The 18,871-nt window shown below is 42.3% G+C and overlaps 1 protein-coding gene and 1 long non-coding RNA gene across 2 annotated transcripts in view; one reads left to right on the forward strand and one right to left on the reverse strand.

Annotated features, from left to right (window-relative positions):
* Positions 1 to 14,169, reverse strand: part of LOC140482731 (uncharacterized) — a 41,521-nt gene extending 27,352 nt beyond the window's left edge. Inside the window, exon 1 of the long non-coding RNA XR_011961781.1 lies at positions 13,514 to 14,169. This is a non-coding gene — a long non-coding RNA (uncharacterized lncRNA). The remainder of the gene's footprint in view (positions 1 to 13,513) is intronic.
* Positions 12,158 to 18,871, forward strand: part of col12a1a (collagen, type XII, alpha 1a) — a 267,414-nt gene continuing 260,700 nt past the window's right edge. Inside the window, exon 1 of the mRNA XM_072580290.1 lies at positions 12,158 to 12,363. The gene's annotated coding sequence lies outside the window, so the exon portion shown is untranslated. The remainder of the gene's footprint in view (positions 12,364 to 18,871) is intronic.

Below are 18,871 nucleotides of genomic sequence, written 5' to 3' on the forward strand. Positions count from 1 at the left end.
GAGATAAACAGATTTTTAATCAGTAAAGAGAACCGAGGGTTACAGGGAAAAGGCATGGTGGAGGATTATCAGATTAACTATGAATTGACGAGAAAACTGCTGAGCGGTCTATTTCTGCTCCTTTGTTTTATGGTCTTTCTGTTAGAGTTTGGATGACTGAGGAATCTGCTTGAAGTGTCAAAAAGATTTGATTGTGTATATACAGAGAAACAATTTGTTCTGGTGTAGAAATTAAGCGTTAGAAAGAAAGTGAGAGCTTAAAATTTTGCAATAAGGGGCCATGTCAATTTTGTGAAAGATGTTAGGGTAACTGAAACTTTCAAGACTAAATCAATTAGAGTTATACAATTAAAAGTAAGGCCTTGGGTCAAGAGACGCAGGGGTTCAGGTACATAATTCTTTGAGGTTTGCGTAACATGTAGACAGGGTGGTTAAGAAGGCATTTAGCGTGTTTGCCTTTATTACTCAGATCTTTCAACTATAGCAGTTGGGATGTCATATTGAGATTGCACAGGGCATTGAAGAGGCCTCTTCTGGAGTACTGCAACCAGTTCTGGGAGCATCTGTTATCCGAAGGATATTATTGAGCTGGAGAGGGGCCAGAAGAGATTTACCAGGATGTTGCCAGGAATGGAAGGTTTGAACTACAGGGAGAGGATGGATAGGCTGAGAGTTTTTTCACTGGAGTGCAAGAGTTTGAGGGCTGACCTTACAGAGGTTCATAAAAATTATGAGGGGTATAGATATGGTGAATAGTGGGTGTCTTTTTCCTTTGGTGGGGGACGATAAGATGAGGGGGGCATATTTTTAAGGTGAGAGGAGAAAGATTTTAAAAGGATGTGAGGTGAATCTTTTTTACAAAAAGAGTGGTTTGTTTGTGGAATGAGCTTTCAGAAGAAGTGGTGGTGCAGGTACAGTTACAATGTTTAAAAGTTATTTGGATAAGTACATGAATAAGAAATGTTTAGAGGGATATGAGCCAGGAGCGTGCAGGTGGGACTAGTTTAGTTTGCGATTATGGTCAACATGGACTGGCTGGACTGAAGGGTCTGTTTCTGTGCTGTATGACTCCATGAGTTTGTTGAGTTTGAATGAGACATAGAGAGAAAATTGATTTGACAACCAATATTGAAATCAGTATTTCAATGAATGACAGAGGACTCCCAAAGGGCTAAATGGAACCTCCAGTTCTTTATCTTCCAATCGAAGTGATTTAACCAAAGCCAGGCCAACATGATAAAAGTTAAGAGTGTGTTGCTGGAAAAGACAGCAGGTCAGGCAGCATCCGAGGAGCAGGAAAATCGATGTTTCAGACCGGAGCCCCTCATCAGGAATGAGCTCATTCCTGCTGAAGGGCTCCAGCCCAAAACATCAATTTTCCTCGGATGCTGCCTGAACTGTTGTGCTTTTCCAGCAACACACTCTCAACTCAGATCCCCTGCATCTGCAGACCTCACTGTCTCCAACCATTAGTAAAAGGTCAACCATTTGTAAAGCCTAAGTAAACAAGCCCCTCATGTGTCAAAAAACATATAAACAACATTTATCAAGCTTCTAGTGAATCAGATCTCACACTTCATCCAAATATTTCTTCCCAATTCCAATCCAGTCTGAAAAATGAATCTGCTTTTCTGTTCCTTCATTGTTGGGAGATGTAAGGCAAGGTGACCCAAGCAATGTAATGCAAATCATTACAAAAGCTTTCAAAGTTTAAGAGGAAATGAGACAAGGATTGATGGTGATGCATGGACTGGGACAACATCGTATAGACACTGAATGGCCTTCTTCTGGGCCATAACTATTCTGTGTTCTGTGACAAGCAAGAAATCAGGTCTTTCAAAGCGGGTGGGGGCATATTTAAGAAGTGGATATGGTAACTGCTACCTATTTCCCATTAAAAGCCTCACCATCAGTACCCTGAATACTGCTTACATAACGCAATGTAATCAGGCTCCATGGATTATCCATCAATTGTGGAGCTGACTCTCTGATCAACACATTGAAATTGGGCAGGCTTGTCTCAGAAAGGACAGGAGAGGGCAGTGGTGGTTTGTCTAGGCTAATGATGAGACGCTGGTAAAAATGATCTACAGTTGCCCTTGAATCTCAGACAGGTTTATCCATAAGATCATGACCCAGGACTTCCCTTCATTACCTGACAAACTTTAGTGATCTTTCCGGGAATTTCATTAAGACTTCTTACATACCACAAAACTGGTAAGCCATCTGTAAGAATGATTTTCTCCGTACAAGTTGATTCTATCCCTAACTTTCTCCCGAATTCCCATGTCCTCATCATTGTACTATCACCAATGCGACTTTCACTGGAAGTTAGAAGATTATGACCACTCCATTCCAACACCCTGAAGTGCACCCTATGTTGTGTCCTCCTGAGCACAATTTGAAATTGATTTTAAACCCCAGTTTAGCAGCTTCACTCCCTGATGACCTCATCTATTCCTCTTCACTCTGGTGCTGCACAGTGATCTTTAATTCTGCATCTCATTTCAAGATGATTATGTCTTGAAGACAATATGTGGAGGAGCCGGTGTTGGGGTGGACAAAGTTAAAAATCACACAACACCAGGTTATAGTCCAACAGGTTTATTTGGAAGCACTAGCTTTCGGAGCACTGATCCTTCATCAGATAGCTGTGGAGCAGGCTCATAAGACACAGAATGCTCTTTGCTCTAAATTCAGTGTCTTATGATCCTGCTCCACAACCACCTGATGAAGGAGCAGCATTCAAAAAGTTTGTACTTCCAAATAAACCTGTTGGACTATCACCTGGTGTTGTGTGATTTTTAACTTTGAGGACAATAGGTCGAGGTTGCAAGCACCAGCAATGGTGTTTACAGCATTGAAAACAAAGAAAGGAAGACACCTGAAAAGAAAGCTACATTTCTATAGCACCATTAATGTCCTTAGGATATCTCAAAGCCTTTCCCATTTTTTGGATATTTTTTGCAATGTTGCCAGGATGCAGAGTACTAACAGGGCCAAAATTTACACCTTAACCAAAGCCTGAAACCTGTCTATCTGGTCAGTATCAGATTACTTCTTATGGGATCTTGTGGTGCACAAATTGTCCGCTGTTCTTGTTGCATGACAACAGTGACCACATTTAAAAGGTGCTTCACTTTGGAAGTCTGGATGTCTGTGAAAGGCGCTATATCTATGCAATTGCTTTCATTATTTTGAAGCCTGCACGGTGAACAAGAGAGACAAACAAAATCTGCAGGAGACCAACATATTTCAGCTGCTCTGAGGTTATGAGAGTGTTTTTAAACTCAACTCACTTTAGGAAAAAGACTTAGTGGATTTCAACAGGATGTTTTCCACAGGATCCCTGTGGCTTTAAACAAAAAAAAATTGGAACGATAAAATATTATGAGAACCTGGGAGGACAGAAATAAATAGCAGATCCTAAGAACAACCAGGCTGAGTTATATAACTTCACTGCCTTTCATTTATCCTCAGCAAGGGAGTTGAAATTCATTAATATCAATGTACTGAGTACAATGTTAAACTCAGGCAGATCACAGAGAGACCAATGATTGATCTCCATTTTGTGTTGAACTAATGGGACTCTCTTGGGGAATTTTCATACCTTACCAGTGTACAGCACTAATGGAATCAACCCATTGCATCTGTGCCAGCATTTTGCTTAGAACCATCCAAAATTCATCACTGAAAACATGGGTTCAATTCCCACCAGGGCAGTTTGAATTGAGTTAAAATAAATATGGACTCTCTTCCCATAGCACTGTACTTATCCACTGCTTCAAACATGATCAATTCTTCCTTTAAAGGATATAACAGTCCATGTCTCACTCACTCCCTGTCGGAAAGTAGTGCAGGCTCCTCAGTGGAAAGAAATTTCTTCAAAACTCTCTCTCTCTCATCACAATTTTAACTTGTGTGTGTGTGACGTCCAAGTCTCTGCATGTATGTCTATTTATATGAATAAACGTGAATGTGTGCAATTGTGTACACATGTGAATATGTTTATTTGATATTCCAACAGCGTGTGGTTATTTTTACAAATTACAGTTTTTTTTATTTCCAGATCTTTAAACTAAATCTAATTGAACTGAATCCAAATTCTCAAATGACATATTGGAGGGTGTTTGATCTCACTTCCTTATTTTTTATGTCCGAGACTCTGGCATTATCATGGAATAGACAGATACTGAGTGAAAGTATATCTGTGCTTGACCCCTCAAACAGAACAGGGCTCAGCATGATGTATGTAACATTAATCAAGTTTTAGCTGAGGCTTGTTTAATATTGTACCCATCTCTGAAAGTGGGTGGCTGGGTTCAAGTCCCATTTCTGCCTATAGTTAAGGTACGCATCCTTTCCAGGGTAATGTTGAGTGCACAGCAGCATTTTCAGAGGTATCGTCTTCTGGATGAGGAATTAAACCCAGGTCTCATAGATTCTCTCATGAGAATGTGGATTTCCTTTGAATAAAGGAGGGTGAATTTTCACTTCAGCCAATGCTCATCCTTCAATCAGGAACAAAAATAGATCAACCAATCAATTATTTCCTGTCATACCGAGTGACTTCCCCATATGCTTGGTTTCCTTATTTATATCTACGTGTTAAAGTTGTCAATTGAACTTCCACGAGTTCAGTATTTGGTTGTCTCCTTGTGTGGTAACTTGGCAAAAATGATTGGAAGTCCATATACACGATATCCACCACAAATCCCCCATTTTCAATCTGTCACCTCCTCAAAAATATTAGTCAAATACAATTTTCATAACTTTTCTTCTCATCACCTGGCATTTAGTAACTTCACCTTTAAATAAATTGATGGTGAAATTCTTGCTCCCACCAATCTGAGGGCATTCCTCCAAACTAATTAATCCAGGAATTGACACCCTTCCAAGTACTTCTCCTATTTTTATTTCATTCAATCACAGACTGTGGCTTTCACTAGCTAGGCCAGTGTTTACCAACTATCCCTAGTTGCCAAAAGGGCAGTTAAAAATTAATCACATTGCTGTGGACCTAAAGTTATTTGTAGCTCAGACCCAGGTAAGGATGATTGTTTCCTTCCCTAAAGGACATTAGGAAGCCAGATGGGCTTTACCCTGGCAATCAGGTAACAGTTTTATGGTCTTCATTAAACTCCCAATGCCAGATTTTTATTGGATTCAAGTTTCACCATTTGCAACAGTGAGAATCAAACCCTAGTTCCCCAGGACATTTCCCTGGGTCTCTGGATTAATTGTCCAGTGATAATTCCAGTAAATCATCACATCCTCTGTTACATCATATGAAGTGAAGTAGCTGACAAAGACTCATCAATATTTCCATCATCAACAACTCAATCTCCTCTCAGAGGTCTCAATTCACGCTTGAATACTCTTTCTTTGCCAATTTTTGTTTTAGAATTCTTTAACGTTTGTTTCAAAGTTTCCTCTGATTACCTCATCGGCCTCCTAACCTCCTTCCTTATTTGTCAGATTGCTGTTGATTTTTAATCATGTCAGACAGACTCTTTATTTCCATTTGTTCTTGCATCTAATCTTATTTATACAAAGCTTTCTGAAGGAGTCTCCCTTTTCCAGTGTTCATTTTATGTTCTGTAACTCTATACCTCGTGTTTGAAATTAATCTGCAGTTGTATTGGTCAATTCCTCTGGACATCTCCCTCAGCTAACTGGCTGACCTCGTCAATATTACTCCTGAACTAATTTGCACTAACTTTGCATATAGACTTTTAAATCTCTACACATACACTCATTTGGCTCATTTACCTAATCTATTATGCTGTTCATTCTTGGACATTATAACACTTCCCTCCTAGTAGATAAAAGGAAATAGTTCCATTTATATAACACCTCTCAAGACCACTGGAAATTTCAAAGTGCTTGACAGCCAATGAAAAGCAGCATCTATTGTAACAAAACCATTATGTACAGCAAACTCCCATAATCAGTAATGAGAAAATGACCAGATAATCTATTAGTCTTGTGAGATTGATTCAGGGAAACAGATTGGCCAGGGCTGCAGGGATAGCTTCCTACTTTTCTTCAAAATAGTGCCACGGGATCTTTTACATTCACTCAATCAGGCAGATTAACTTGGTTTCATGTCACTGATAATGCAGCAAGCCCTCCGTCCTGCATTGGAGCATCAACCTGGGTTTTTGAACTCAAGCCTGAGAGTGGGACATGAACTTGAATCTTTGTGCTTCATTGGTACCACCAACAAAGTCAAGTGTGACACTCCCCTCAACATCCTATTTGTGGAAGGAGCACTTCATACACTTTAGCAATCCCATCTCTTTTTCACCTCCCATGCATTCCTCCTATTTATATACACAAATATATAAAATGAAACTATATGTATATTGATATAAAACTGCACCTATGTGGACATACTCATTTTATATACAGACATTATAAACCTGTTTATGTGTTTGTAACACTGCTTGTGAAATTGATGTCTCTTCATTCAACAAGAATTGGCCGAATTAACAAGCATTCTATTCCCAAAGACATTAATATCCTTCCTTCGCTTCTGAGACCCAAACCTCATTAGGATTATTTTCACGTTTCCCCAATCTGTGATAATGTGGTATTCCCTATATTGCAGCTCTCCCCTGCATCCCCACTTTATCCACTCTGCTAGCTACCACCTCATAAAATTCAAGCGTACTTTTCAAATGGTATTTTCCTTTTGAAAATCTCTGTTGAATCTGACAATGGCATTGGGATTTTCAAAGGGTGTAATCCCATCATCTCGAGCACTTTCCTCACCATCTGGGAACTGGTTCAAGGTTCCTTTCTTTTAACTTTCTTTTTTTTTAAACAGCTGTGTTACATTTTAACTTTAAAATCATTGAAATGATCATTGGATAAACATATTCCTGAAAATGGAATAGTGTGGGATAGATGGGCTTCAGATTGGTTTCACAGGTCGGTGCAATATCATGGGCTGATGCAGCTGTACTGCGCTGTAATGTTCTATGTTCTATTTTCTACAATCGTTCTTCTTCCCTATTCTGTACCTAAGCAAACTGGTCTAAAAAAGATCAGCTTGATTAATTCCCTGACGTTCTCCTCCATACGATTACTGAAAATTAGGGTTGGTTATTCTTTGTAAAGATGAAACTGCATGTGATTGCTGTATTACCCTTGTTATATGTATCTCTAATGTCCTCATATATATTCTGCCCAACATTATAACCAATGTTACATATCAATAGTTGTTGCAATTTTCCTGTATGGCCATGCAGGATTTAAAGCCAGATAGGATGGATCAGAGGTAGGGACACTACCACTGCACCACAAGACCTGCTGTGCCGCAACAAAATGCACTACCAATACTTGCAGTCCCTTGTGCTTTTAAGCTCCATCAGAACTGATTCTACACCGTCATCTTCAAAGCTAAAACCTTATGACTCCTCTGCATTCTGTAATTTTGAGATTATTTACCTCCTGTGCCACTCACAGCTCTCAAGGTTGAGGGTTAATTACCAAAGTGAAAGGTATATTAGCCCTTAATGTGAAGGGGATGGAATGTAAATGCTGGGAAGATAAACAGAGACTATATAAGGCCATATTGTGACCATACACCTCTTATAAATCACAGGTGAGCATCTTCTGGTTTCGAGGATTCCAAAAATTCACATGCTCTGACTGAAGATATTTCTCCACAGTTCAGTAGCAATTCTGAGACCAAGGTTCAAGTATTATACTCCAGATAAGCTAAGGAATGTCTCTTAACTGCTTAGAATATAAGAAATAGGAGCAGGAGTAGGCCATTCGGCCCCTAGAGCCTGCTCTGTTCAATAACATCATTGCTTGTCTTTTTGTGGACTCAGCTCCACTCAACCACCTACCCACCAAATCCTTACTTCCTTTACTATTCAAAAGTCTATCTATCTTTGCTTTAAATACATTCATTGGGCAGGGAATTCCACAGATTCACAGCCCTTTGGTGAAGAAGTTCTTCCTCAATGACGAGCAACATAAATCCTCTGAGAATTGTATATCTTTTGATTAGATCATTGCTTATTTCCCAGAACTCTGGAAGCAAAGATCCATCCTACTCAATCTCTCCTGGGAGAAGGACAGTCCTTTCAGTCCTGGAATCAGTATCATGAACCCTCTATAAGCCAAGTAAATCCTTCTTAATGGTAAGCACATTGAATTCTACAAAGTTGCGGTCTCAGAAGCCTCCTATGTTACTGCAGCAAGATTACTGTTGTACTCCAACCCCTTTCCAATAAAGTTAACGACCTAGTTTCTTTCTGAATTACTTGGTGCACCTACATGTCAAAATGGTTTTGAGATACAGTGAGTAGTGTCCCTGCCTCAGAGCCAAAACACTAGGTTTGAGTGGCACTCGAGGAGTTGAAGGTGAAGGAATGTGTCATCATAATGCAGTTAAATATGCTGATTATCAACCTACAAATCTTTTCAATACTCACCAAAGGCAGGCGGTAAGAATGGGAGAGATCCCTGGTGAGCCAAGAGGTGGAAAGAAATTTGAGCATTCTACCACCACCATCCATAGCTCCGGATTACAATATACATGTAAATGGGAATGTTACCACAGCAAATCAAAGACACCACCATCACCACTTGATGTTAAATCTCTTTGATTTTCTTACAGCAACACCTAAAATCTTCCTCTGATCAACACTCACTCGTCTCTTAGTTTTCAAAAGAACGTGTTGCCTTTTTATTCGTCTGCTCAAAGCAGATATTTTATATTTCACCAACTTATACTCAATTGCCTCCTTTATGCCCATCATTAGAATTTCCTTATTCTATTCCACCCTTTTTGTATTGTACTCACAGCTTTCCAACACTCACATCCTTCTTAAGCAAACTTGGAAACTTTGTGTCTGATTCCCTTAACTAAGTCTTTGCTACAGCCTATAAATGCCTGGATTTACAAGTTACGACCTGCCATCCTGAAAATATTCCATTCACTTCTAGTTCCTATTTTCTGTCTACTAACCAATTTTCTATCTTTACTGATACATTACCCCAATCCACTGAGCCTGAGTTGAATGTAACAAATTATTGCAAGACACCTTAGTAAAGATGGTAAAAACAAGGACTGCAGATGCTGGAAACCAGAGTCTAGATTAGAGTGGTGCTGGAAAAGCACAGCAGGTAAGACTCGGATGCTGCCTGACCTGCTGTGCTTTTCCAGCACCACTCTAATCTAGACCTTAGTAAATATCATCAGTGTACATTACATCCACTTGTTCTCTGTAATTTTAAATTAAGTAACAACACTGGAGTAAGATATGAATCTCATTAATAATGATCTTGAAACTCCTGACTTGTCAGTAAGCACCCCTCTGGTTCATAAATGCCCTTTAGAGAAGGAAGTCAGCTGTCTGGTCTACATGTGACCCCAGAACCACAAAAATGGGGTTGACTCTTAGCCAACCATTGCAAAACCTTAACAGCCCAGTTGTGGTGACTCACCACCAAGTGCTCAAAAAGTACAAAAGACTGGCAAATAATTACTAGTGATGCTTGCCTCTCAAAAGGAAATTTTACAAATGTACCAAGCCATTCACATCCAAGAAAAACTCTAACAGATTTGTAAACCATGTGATTTTCCTTTCAGAAAGCAATGCTCATTCTGTTTCACCTTAATATAAATTTTTATGTGTCCTGTTATCACTTCCTTCATTATATGAAGCAACCTTCCCAAAAACTCATACCAGGTGAATTGAGGTGTCATTTCATTCCATGCCTTCTCTCCCACTCCTTTCTTGAACTGCAGAGGTGCATTAATGGGCAGCATGGTGGCTCAGTGATTAATACTGCTGCCTTACTGCACCAAGGTGCTGGGTTCAATTCCTGCTCGTCTGTGTGGAGTTTGCATTGGGGGTGATAGCCCGATTTTTAAATAGGAAGGGTTTGAAGGAGTATGGAGATCGAGCAGGACGGTGAAGTTGAGACCCAAGGGAGATCAGCCATGATTGTCTTAAAAATGGCCTACTCCTGTTCTTTATTCTCATATTCTTATGTAAAATGGAACCATTTCACACGTATTGCTTCTGTTTGTGTTTAAATACAGAAAAAGAATCACCTCTATTTTGTGTGTGAATGTGTTTGGTAGGGATGAGGTAAAATCGTGTAGCATCCACTCTCTTGTGTCTGAACTTCCGGGACAGTTGGTTTTTGTTTAGTGCGCCGTCAGCTCCACATCCAGAGGATAAAGATACAAACCCAGTAACATTTCCAGCCTGGGGTGGGGGGGGGGGTGTCCTGTTACTTTAAGGCAAAAGTGAGGACTGCAGATGGTGGAAACCAGAGTTTGGAATCAGAGTTGTGCTGGAAAAGCTCAGCAGGTCAGGCAGCATTGGAGGAGCAGGAAAATCGACATTTCGGGCAAAAGCCCTTCATCAGGAATAGAGGCAGGAAGCCTCCAGGGTGGAGGGATAAATGGGGGTGGGGGTGGAGCTGGGGAGAAAGTAGCAAAGTGTACAATAGGTCAATTGTATTCTTTGCTCCCTTCCCCCACTCTCCTCCCTGACCTATCACCTCCATCCCCACCCCCATTCACCTATTGGAATCTTCCCTACCTTCTCCCCACCCCCTACCCCCATTTATCCCTCCACCCTGGAGGCTTCCAGCCTCTATTCCTGATGAAGGGCTTTTGCCCGAAACGTCGATGTTCCTGCCCCTCGGATGCTGCCTGACCTGCTGTGCTTTTCCAGCCCCACTCTGATCTAAACTCCTGTTACTTTAAGACTGGAAATCATTAAAGAGCTTCAGAGACTGTCTCAAGGAAAATGCCTAAACTTTGCGTAGGTTGAAAAGTTCCCAGTTCTCAGGGTAGAGCAGAGGGGCAGCACTTGTGGTGAAATGGGAAAGCTATCATTTTAGATCAAGTTGTTAAATGTGTGTGTGTGTGGTTCATTAAAGGGACGGCCTCCCCCTCCTCGCCAATACTTCAGAAAGATCTCGCACTAATTGCATTGCATCACCTCAGACCAATGAAACTGTTGTTCCTTCCCGCCCCCTCTACCCCAAATCTATTCCTAAAATCAACTTGCGTAAGACCAATAAATTCGCCAGCTGAAGGGGTTCCTCCGCTTTGCCAAGATGTCTCCTGTGTGATTTTAGGAGCCAAAGCGTGTATCCCAAGGAAGTCTGACGAGATTCCCAATGATGAGCTTTACCGCATCTGAGGTTCGGTATTCCCGCTTTGCTATGCATGTTATGTCTAGACAGGTCACTGTGGCCAACCCTTGAACAGGAGAGAGCGAAGCTGGATTGGATTTCATTCCTGCAATTGGCAATTTTACTGCAGTTCCCCCCTTATCACATAAAGCAGCAATAAACCCTTTTGCTGTCTTCAATGTCAGCACTGAACCGGGTCTGAAGGCGGTCACAGAGCACAGGCAAGACCAGGTCCGATTCCCCCTGATATAGATATAACTTCCTTAATTTCAACGAGTGAATTAGAAATAAGGAGTAGCGGGGAGAGGTTGGAGAATCATTCTCCTATTACTTTTGGAAGGGGGATATGGGAAGGGGGCTGTTTGAATCGGGGTGGTGCTGGTGCTGAATAAAACTCATGAATCATAAAAGAAGATGTGACAGTAATTTGCAAAAATTCAAACTCCGTCCTTTGGAAAGCCTCTCGCTAGCAATTTCAGATTAGAAGCAAAAAAAGAGAAAATTACAAAGCCTCAATTTTGCTCAAAGTCCTTGAGTTTCCTCCCCCCCACCCCGACCCACTCCCAAAGTTTTTATCCATCTCCAAATAGATTGCCTTAAAAATTGATTCTCTTTTCCCCAACTGTAAATAAGTCGATTGTAATTTTAGCAGCAATGAGGGAGTAGGTGTTGGAAATTCAGTAAAGCTTCAGGCTGTCCGGGGCAATCGTTTCTGTACGATTCACTGTTAAACTCTCAACTGTGTGTCTGGAACTCTCAGACTTGGCTTGAGGAATATTGTATGAAGATGATGATGGCCTTAGCAATGGAATGTAATTACGTTAGACAAGTATGCGAAATGTTGGCTGCCTTTATTCAAATCAGATATTGCATGATCCCACTATGACACTCTTTTTCCCTCTTCACGTTTACCCCCTCCCTCTTAAATCTCGTTTCGTAATGGTTTACGAAAGCGGCATTTTTTTTTTCGCTGTTGCATAGGCTATAGAATAGGTCAGTATTAAGCTGGGTTTTCCGACATAGGATCGTCCCATTCCAGACAGACACAGAGGGAGACACACACAGAGAGAGAGAGAGACTGCAGACTGAGAGTCAATCCGGCAAAAAGGACTTCCCTAAATTCCCCAACTCAATCCCCGTCTGTGTGCGCTAACCTCCGTCTCCAGGAGTTCCCTGTCTGCACAGGTTTGCTGTCTGTTCTTTCACTACACGGTTTCAGCGATTTTTTTTCTAATAAGATTTCACTCCTAACGTGAAGAGCTTTATTTATACATTTGAATGCATTTCGTGATGTACATATGTAGATGGGAATTTTAAATGAAGAGTGGCTGTATTAGAATGAATGTTTTGTCTAAACTCTCAGTGTATTGCCTAATTTGAGATACAATTGGTGGGGGCCGGCGATTCACTGCAATAATTCACCTTGTGCTAACTGTGGGGTTTTAGTTTAAACGACCTGATACTTGTCTTTTCTATTTGGAGCGCGCGACTTGCTTCCACTTTGGACCGGGCACAGTAGGAACTCATTGAGATACTTTCGAGTTATCCCTAGAGAGTTTTTTTTGTGTGTGAATTAGCAACAACAAAAGAACAACTCCAGGCTCTTGTTCATTCTCAGCGGACAAAGTCCCAGCACTGATCCTTGGCTGAAGCAGCTGCACGACTGAGCTGCCGGGGTGGGGCAGATTAGGGAGGCTGAGAGAGAGAGAGGGGGCTACTCCTGAGACAGGGGGTGGCAAGTGATAAGGGAGATTCGTCACATAGTCCCCTGTTTTGTATGCACTCTTTCTCAAAACACACGCACACACACACACAGACAGAAGCAGACACACAATCACACAGATATGAACACAGTCTCACACACACACAGACAAACACAGACACACAATCACGCAGATAGGAACACACAGTCTCTCACACACAGACAAACACAGACACACAATCACACAGTCATCAACACAAAAAGAAACAAGCACAAAGAGACAGACACAAACCCTGTCAATCCGCAAAGGGATTGTCCCCCAATTTTTTTAAAGTTACCTGTAATCACGAGAAGTTAGAAATAAGTTTGGTTTTAAAATAACGACTTCTCATGACGGTTATCTAGCTCAACTCCAATCTGCGGTTCAACAATCCAGAAAGAAAACTCACAAATTTGAACTTTAAAAACTTTTAACGACTTTGGATATTGTTTGCAATATAATTCATTATCGGAGACCCCATTTAAATCTAATCACTGCTCGGCTGCTTGACGTATTTAATACAGGGACTGCGTTGTGTTTAAATACACTGGCTATTGTTTTCACTGTACGACATAAGTGGAGAGATTACAGACCTGGCTGCTCCCCCACGTGTAGTCTAAGGAATCTGAACGCACTCCCTCCCTCTGAGTCCCTCCTGGTTCCTGGGACCTGACTGGATGCAGATCCTCAGTCCAGCCGCGGGGTGGCGGTGTAATACCAGCTCAGAATCTAAGCCGGAGACTTCGATTCTTAAAGTCTTTTAAAAACTTCTCAACTGAAAAAAGTTTTTGTTTTCTAATATCAGTCAGTGAAATATAACGTCGATTGCTACCGACGTAGAAAAGCTAATCACTACGAAATGTTATTTCTTTTGTATGTTCGTTGTTTGAAATAGAAAGTTGGAGCAAAATATCTGTGACTTGTGTTTGAGCTTGTGCCTTGAGACAACGAGAGTGAAATTAAAGACCCAGGTTTCGATTTTAACTGCGAGCAGAACAGCGTAGGTGTTCAAAATCTCCCAGTTATTTCCTACGTTGGGCTGCGTGACCGAATTTCATTGCAATCTTGCAAAAAGTTACAATGGGTCATCGAAGTGTTTTTCAGCTGTTTCAGTGGAGACAGAGAGAAGGGAGCTGGTTCAGAGGTTGTTGCTTTGGGAATGAATGTAAAAAAATAGAAAGAAAGGGAGCTTTGAATGTGAAAATGACTTCGGGTGAGAGATAAACTGCAGGATCCTCGAGTCTGCGAAAACAAAACCCCAAACGATAGGTTAACATCAGAGACTGGTGACTCAGGTTAAACCACCAACTGTTTGTATTGAATGAGAGAGCAGCCCCATTGTCTGGTAAGACTATGGCGACTTTAGGTTAGATTTATTTGATCAGAATTCGGTGAGTGTCTGTGCGCGCGCGCCTGTCTGTGTGTGTCTATGTGTCTGTGTGCGTGTGTCTGTACCTGTGTGTCTGTGTGTATGTGTCTGTGTGCGTGTGTCTGTACCTGTGTCTGTGTGCGTCAGTATCTGTGTCTGTCTGTGCGTGTCTGTATCTGTGTTTGTCTGTACCTGTGTGTCTATGTGTCTGTGTGTATGTGTCTGTCTGTGTTTGTATGTACCTGTGTGCCTGTCTGCGTGTGTCTATGTGTCTGTCTGTGTGTGTATGTGTCTGTGTTTGTCTGAACCTGTGTGTCTGTCTGTGTATGTGTCTGTCTGTGTTTGTATGTACCTGTGTGCCTGTCTGTGTGTGTCTATGTGTCTGTGTGCGTGTGTCTGTACCTGTGTGTCTATGTGTCTGTGTGCGTGTGTCTGTACCTGTGTCTGTGTTTGTCTGTACCTGTGTGTCTGTGTGTGTGTGTCTATGTGTCTGTGTGCGTGTGTCTGTACCTGTGTGTCTGTCTGTGTGTATGTGTCTGTGTGCGTGTGTCTGTACCTATGTGTCTGTCTGTGTGTGTCTGTGTCTGTGTGTGCGTGTGTCTGTGTAGGGGGAGCTGAGAAGTTGTCAGCGAAAGAATTTGTGCAAGTTCTTCACGTAAATAGGAATGTGCCCGCATCCCCAGCAAGTCTCAACTCCAGCCTTGGTAATTCAATCCAGACTCTCAGAAAGCAGGCTTAGGTTTTGTTTTGCTTTCGGGTATAATAGAATGGGGCAGATTTTTACGAGCTGCTCTCTCAGTACAAGTAGTTGATGTAATCTATAACCAAAGGGGAACCTCCTGCAAAGGTATTGACCAGACCCCCTCCTCCTGCCCACCCCCATTGTCCTGCCAAACCCCCTCCTCCGGCCCTATCTCGACAGTGGAAGAGTTAGACTGGGTAGGGAGTTGACAGGTACATATTAACCTCGCGTCAGCTTGTAGGAGCCCCCGTGGGATAGTCTTTGAGTCTGCCCCCAATTGATTCGAACCATCTTTATGATTTCCAGACTGTGTCTGAAATGTATGTGTGTGTGTGTGTGTGTGACAGAGAGAGAAGGAGCTGGTCAGATATGGGGATGGTGATTTATGAGCAGAGATTGAGGCTACATTAGACTGGAATTGGGGAGGGACTCTTGAGAGGTCTCTGTCCCTGCAACAGATCAGCTGCCGACAGAAAATAAACACTGCCCTCTTTCCCCACCGCCCGGTGTCCCCCTCAGGAACGGTCGAGCCCACTGTAAGGGAAAGTAAAACGGTGCTGGTTTGCTAATGGTGCATCGCTGAGAGACGGGCAGCTTTGCAAACAGGCTTTTTGGGAAGCATATACAAACAAACACACTCCTCTGTGACAAACAGCTGCAGATAGCAGGCTGGATGGGCCGAACGGCCTTCTGTCAGCTTTCCCTGTCTCTGCTCGCCTCCCTCCCCGCGCGGGTTCACTTACCCGGTTCCAGGCACTGGGGCTTTCCCAAAGAACTAAAGGGAAGGATGGAGGGGAGTCAAATCTGAACCACTCCCAGCGCCCTTTAAGATAATCCTCAATGTCTGAAACTTCAGGCGATTTCAATCAAACCTAATCGGTGATTTTTTTTTAAAAGGGAGAGGACAGTGGATACGGGCTCCCTACAATGTCACACATGACCCACATCCACAAGGCCGTCTTAGTCTAACACACTTTCTCAGGCTTCCAAATTCAGGGCAACAGCGAAACAACAATAAAGTTGTCAGAGTGAAAACAAAACTTCACCCATATTTCCGTCTCAGGGGAAGCTCCATCCTTATCCCCTCCCTGGACATTCACACCCAGTGTCAGACCTGCCGCGGTCACTGGGGGTGGGATATTCCTCTCTTTGAGTTTTCCAAGACACTGTACAGGCGGAGACCGTTCGGCCCATGGTACCAGGGACACTCTCTGAAAGGGCGACACAGTTAGTCCCTCCAGTTTTCAATCTTTCTTCCCCACCCCCCACACCCCCCCACCACCAATCCGGTCGCTTTCAACCAGGACATCACAACAAAAAATAAAATTTATTTCTTCCTGCGTGGATTCTCTCAAACTCTCGATGCCTTAGTCAATGCCCCATCTCCCGTTGTGCCATCAGGGGTGGTTCAGGTGGGAACTGTTTACTCTGGATTTACCATTCCTCTGGGATATTTATATTCAACATCGAACATCTCTCTATAGGTCACTGTTCGGTGTCCTTAGTATCTCTGATTTCCTGGTTGAAAGTTTTGGAAATGTTGCGATGTGACAGATTCGTTTCACACCACTCCCCCCCACCCCCTTCCCCAACACACACACCCACACCCACTCGCTCCCATCGTCATGTTACATTCGGCTTGGCTGACAGATCCCAGTGCAGCGCTGCGGGAAGACTCCGTGCTCCGTCGCTGGTCACTCTCGGGGGAGACTGAGGATAAACTGCCCACTCTCTCCTTGGAAGGAAAGATTTTCTGGGCATGAGGAGGGCAGCGTCCTGTCCAATTCTTATCTCCCTTCCTCACAATCAGCATTACTAACCCACCATCTCAATAGTGTCTGCAGGATCTTCCCATGCACAAGCAGCCTCACATATTACCAGTGCCTTCAACTGTGCTGTATTGGCTGCGGAGCAGACTGGAGTGAGCTGGGACAGAACTGCAGTACCCTATTCCTTTGTTCTGACCTGTTCAGTACGTACCCAAAGATATGACCCGCCCTCTCTCTTGTCCCAGCACCTTGGCAATTTGAGGTTTGGATGAGAAAGGGGGGCATTGATTAGGATTCTGGAAGTTGATCACAATTTATTCTCTCTGTCAGAAGGATTTGTGTGTGTGTGTGGTATGTTTCAGAGTTAGGTGTGGGATGAATAGGATTGGAGATCATTAGCTGAGGTCAGACTTTGCCATGGTCGTGATGTCGAGTATAGTTGAATAGCACCCCTCCACCCTCTTTCAATGCTCTCAAAGGAATGATTGGTTTTTGAGCAAGGGCATTGTTGGAAAAATAAACCATTAAGAAGCTGACAATTTCTTCACCTGGGAATGATAGTGGGGTCGGGCAGTGAGGGAAGAGAGGACATTAGCTCGATGCAACTTGGCAGTCACTTCAATAGAAACCGAATATGCTGCAAATATGCAGCAGTTCAGGCAGTGCCTGTGAGGAGAGGTACAGAATTACCATTTCACCAACATCAGAAAGGTTGAAAAATGTCACAGGATTTAAGCAAGTGAAGAGGCAAGGATGTAAATGTAAGGTCACCATTGTCCCAGAGGACCATAGGGCTACTCGCTCATTACAGAGAGAGAGAGAGAGATGCCTAATGATGGTTTAACATGACAGTAACAATGTCTCAGCCAAGGGGAGAGGTTGAAGAAGATGGAAATATCATGGTAATCTCAGCCAGTGCTGGGCCTTGAACCTGCATTGTTTGTCATCACTTTGTCTTGCATCCATCTGAGGGGAGAACAGAACTATGTCTGTGATATCACAGAAGGTAGGAGATTTGAAATGTAAAAGTGACAGAGCTTTGTGGGAAAAGTTAGTGTCGTTAGGGCAAGTAGAAAGGAAAGATGAGTGTGCAGAAATAAAGAATCATCATCAAAAGTTCTCTCTATAAAAGGGCTTTCAGCAGTACCCTAACATTGTCAGAATATATCATTGGTTCCTGACTGGAGGAATGCGACAATTTAAACTCTGAATGGAATTGTGAAGCAGCTTAGCGATGTCCGATACAATTAAGGTCATTCATATAAATACTATCCTTATCCTTGTTGGAGACAGAATATTTCAGTAACCACAGGCGCCTGTCAGTAACTGGCAGTGTTTGAAAACTTACAGATGGTTCTTGTAGAAATACTGTTCCAATGATTATGAAAGGGATCAGGCCGGAGATACAACCACTTCAGTGACCTTTCTATTTAAAAATCACAAACATTTAAGAACACAAGATGTAAAAACAAAAGTAAACCCATTGAATCTTCTCCACTATTCAATGGAGGATCTGATAATCCTCAACTCCAAGTTCCTTCCTTATACTATAACCCTTGATTTCCCTTACTGCTTAAAAAAATCTATCTTCGCCTTGATTATATTTTAATAACCAAACTTGACAGCCTTCGATTGTGAAGAGTTCACTATCCCCTGAGAGAAGAAATTCCTCTTCATCTCTGTTTTAAATGGGTGGTCCCCTACTCTGAGATAATGTCCACTGGTCCTAGACTCTCTGACAGGGGGAAACATCCATTCTGCATCTACCCTGTGACATTCTCTTATACTGAATATTAAGAATCTTATAAATTTCAATAAAGTCTCATCTCATTTTTCTAAATTCCAATAAATACAAGCTCAATCTACTTAGCTTTCCAATTAAGAAAATCCCTTCATACCTGAAATAAACCTAGTGAACCTTCCCTCGGCTGTCTCCAATACTAGTGCATCATTCCTTAAATAACATGAGCAAAACAGTTCCCAGTTTTCCAGCTCTGTTCTAACTGTCTTGTATGTATAGTTTTAGCAAAATTTCTTTAGTTTTATGTTGCATTCCCTTGGGAATAAACGC

The sequence above is a fragment of the Chiloscyllium punctatum genome, chromosome 11 (assembly GCF_047496795.1).
Source record: "Chiloscyllium punctatum isolate Juve2018m chromosome 11, sChiPun1.3, whole genome shotgun sequence".
In the NCBI taxonomy this organism is placed as follows: domain Eukaryota; kingdom Metazoa; phylum Chordata; class Chondrichthyes; order Orectolobiformes; family Hemiscylliidae; genus Chiloscyllium; species Chiloscyllium punctatum.